Raw genomic sequence first — 3,811 nt, 5'->3', positions numbered from 1 at the left:
TCGAGTTCGAGTCGGTTACGGTTTCCTTTTTCGCAGCTCTGTATTCGGAGGATGATATCTCCATCATCTGGACTCCAAATTGACGTTTCTTGATTCTAAATTGTAGTACTCGAAAAGATCTACATCTTTGGTAGTCATTGGAAATTCTGAAACGCCATCTTGATTTCCAAAAATAGAGTAAAAGATAAACTGTTTGAACTCGGACTTATCTGCGCAGCACTGATTTCGGGGGCCATAACTCCCTGCTCCATTATCCAAAAGTAGACTTCCATAGGTTCAAATCGAAGCACTGGACGAGACCTACAACTTTGGTTTTGAAAAGATTTGCATTTGAGGCCGTTTTGAACTTTGAAATGTCATGCGAAGATGAGGCTGTCCAGGACTCTGCAAAAATTTATAGATTTCGTGGATCCTTTGTTGGGCTATCTAGAAAACTTGGTTAAGGGTTTGGACTTGAGCAAGATTGATCTCAAAGACACTTTAGGTATATCTAGAGTTTAGAAAATAAACTTTTGTAGAGAAATTTGAATAGGGTTTGAATTTGAATTAAGTTTAGAGTGAATTGAAGATAAACGAAAAAGATGAGGTTGAACAAAAATAGGAGTAGATAAGGAATTTGAATTTAGATTTGGGTAGAATTTTGAGGAAAAGGAGTGCTTGACTTTAAACAAGGATTTGGATAAGATTTGAATTGACCTGGAGAAGGATCAGGTTTGATCAAGAATTGAATAGATGATGAATTCAAGGATTTTGAATTCCAACCATTAGGATCCTTAACTTATTCACTACTGAGTTTTGTAAAAACCTTTTCAAAAATTTTTTCACTCAAAACACCAAAGAGAAAGAAAAGGAAAAATAACTCTAATGCATTTACCTGGCTCCTAGCAAAACTCAGCATGCAATGCACACAAAATATTAACCTAAATTGTTTGATTGATTAAGAAAATAGGTTTTAAACCTATACTACTGGTAAAGCTATTCAATAATCTTGGAAAATTTTAAAAAGTTGTAAATTCTGAAAATCAGGGTGTTACACAGCACCAAGCCACTTGGCGATGATTCTATGAAATGGAAGCTAATGAGAGGAGGGAGGCTGCCCACAAACGCATACAGGAGGAGCAACACAAAATAAGGGAAGAGCAGAACCGTATGAAGGAGGAGGCCCGTAAGGCGGAGAGGGAGAGGAAGCACGAGAAGGCACGTCGGGCGTGTAGGTAGGACCGGAAGCTATGAGGAAGGGAAAGTGCCCAAATTGCACTCAGTAGACTTGATGTTGTAATCTTGTTATTTACATTCCCTAATGCATGTTAGGTTTAGAGATGGTACATGTATATGTTAGAATGATCATGTACTGTACATGCCACAGTGTATGTTGCAACTTCGACTAAAATCACCGTGTTTAATTACTTGTCCAACAATTCCACGTATAAAAATATCTCAAAAACATCGAATGATGATGGACTTTTAAATACTTTGAAAACACTGAATGATGATGCATGGACAACGCTAACTCTGCCGCAAACCAAAATTACCACGGCAAAACCCTAAAATCAGGTTTCAGTGAAGATGTCGCCTGATAGTTGGGTGACACCAAGATGTCGCCCTCTGATTGGGCGACAGCAAGGTGTCAATCAGTGGATGGGCAACACCAATGTGTCTCCCAACCAACGGAGGACATCTTCTACGCCATATCAGAGGGCCACCATGCTGGCCTGTCATGTCAAGATGTCACCCGTTGAATGGGCGACACTGTGACATACTGAATTTAGCATATTAATTAAATAGCAAAATCTAGTGCAAATTTAAAATTTTATAGTAAATTAAATCGAAATAAAATCAAGGAAGTATGTGTGTGAGTATTGATACTGGTATTAATCGGCTAAGTATTCCAAAATGCTCCAAATTTATACTATGGTAATCCCTGCCTTAAGTTGATTCATCCGCATTTGGTTTTTGGTTTTGATGTATTTTTGAGTGGTAGTTTGAATTGGATGTCTCTCGAATTCAAATCCGTTCTTAAAATTCTTTCCATCCCAAGTCCAAATTCAAATTCAAATCATATTCCCAAATCTCGGAGTTTTTATCTATAACTCATAATTCACAAATTTCCAATTGAATTGATCCTAATCCAAAGTCAAACTCAAATGAAAATTCAAATCTCTCTTTTGAATTTAATTCCTAATCCTTTTCCTTTTTCTTTTTCACTCCCGGGCCGAATCTTCCCTCTCTCTGCTTTCAGCCCGCCAACCAGCCCGCTCTCCTTTCCTTTTTTCTTCGCGCTCAGCCCAACAGCTCACTGGGCGGCCCAGCCAAGCGGTCGCTGTCATGCCAGTGTCATCCATGCCCCACCGCGCTAAGCTGTCCATGTGTTGCACATCTACGCCCCACCCGCACGACCGCCTTCCTCCTCTAGCGTGATGCTGCACTTCGCTGGCACTGCCCACGCCGGTGAGCCACCTGTCCCTTTCCCCCATGCCGCTGTCCTCTCTGCTTTTCCCTCCCTCTCTTATCTCTCTTCCCCGCAGTCCAAGGGCCTAGCTACGCATGACTTTGCGCCCTGCCCGTGCGATCTCTCTTCCCCGTAGTCCAAGGGCCTAGCTACGGATGACTTTTGCACCCCGCCCGTGCGTGGCTGGCACAGAGCGCCCACGCCGTGGGAAAAATGGTGGGCGCTGCTCCACCACCTCACCATCGCACTGCCCAAAGACGACCGCTCGACGTCACGCACACACCGCCCCTTTCCGTACTCCCTCTTCCGCTATAAATAGCACCGCCCTAGTCTCTCTTCTCCTCCTTTCCCCAGATTCCATCATTGCAGTCGCCCATCCATGCCCTCACACCTTGCTGCAGTCGAACTTCCGACCACGTGCTGCTGGGTAGCTTCAGGGCCCTTTCCCCGTCCCTAGGCCACCATCCGTTTGGCAAGAGCTCAACGGGAGCCCGCTCGCCAGCAGCCCATTAGCGCCGCCGCCACCTCTTCGACGAATCACCGGCCGCTATCCTGCTCCTTGCCGTCCTTGAGCACGGTGAGCATCCCAAGCCCCTGGCACCCCTCCTAGATAGCGCGTAGATGCCCCAAAGCTCTCTCTTGGCCGGTTGCCGTGCGCCGCCATGTGTATGACTTCAACCGTCGCGCTTTAGCTTGCCACCGGAGTGTTAGTACCCTGTGTGTGTCACCGGTTGTCGTGTTGTGATGTCTAGAAGCCGTAGGCCCCTCCTTCGGTGCAGATTGGCGCCTCCTACTATAGGGGAGTGTTGCCCGGTTTTTGGCCACGTCGGTGCCCCCCTTCGGCTACCGACTGACACCGAATTCATCACCGGCTGCTGTCGACATGCTCCTCACTATGTTCACCATTTCGCGAAGAAGATCGGTGTCGATTTCCCGTCGTGAAACCCCGTCGGAATCCCACACCTGCGAGCCTCCCCGAGCGCATCGTCGTGAGATTTCTCGCTGCTGGCCAGACCTTCCCCTCCCCTCCACCGCTCGTGCTGTGCCAGCCGTCGCCGCGCGCCCACGCGCTCGTATGGGCCGGCAAATAGCCATGACCCGATCTGGCCAAGTGAGCCGCGGCTCGGCCCAAGCATCGTCGCCCTGCCAGGCTGGCCCAGCCATTAAGGGCTGCATCCCAGCGGGCAAGCCCAATACTGTGCAACCCAATACTGTGCGACCAACACTGTGCAACCAAACAATGTGCAACCCAATACTGTGTAGCCCAATACTGTGCGACCAACACTGTGCAACCCAACAATGTGCAACCCAATACTGTGTAGCCCAACACTGTGCAACCCAATACTGTGCAGCCAGTCTGGG

This window comes from Phragmites australis, chromosome 22, assembly GCF_958298935.1.
Source record: "Phragmites australis chromosome 22, lpPhrAust1.1, whole genome shotgun sequence".
NCBI lineage: Eukaryota > Viridiplantae > Streptophyta > Magnoliopsida > Poales > Poaceae > Phragmites > Phragmites australis.
Note: the sequence above shows the minus strand (reverse complement) of the source record.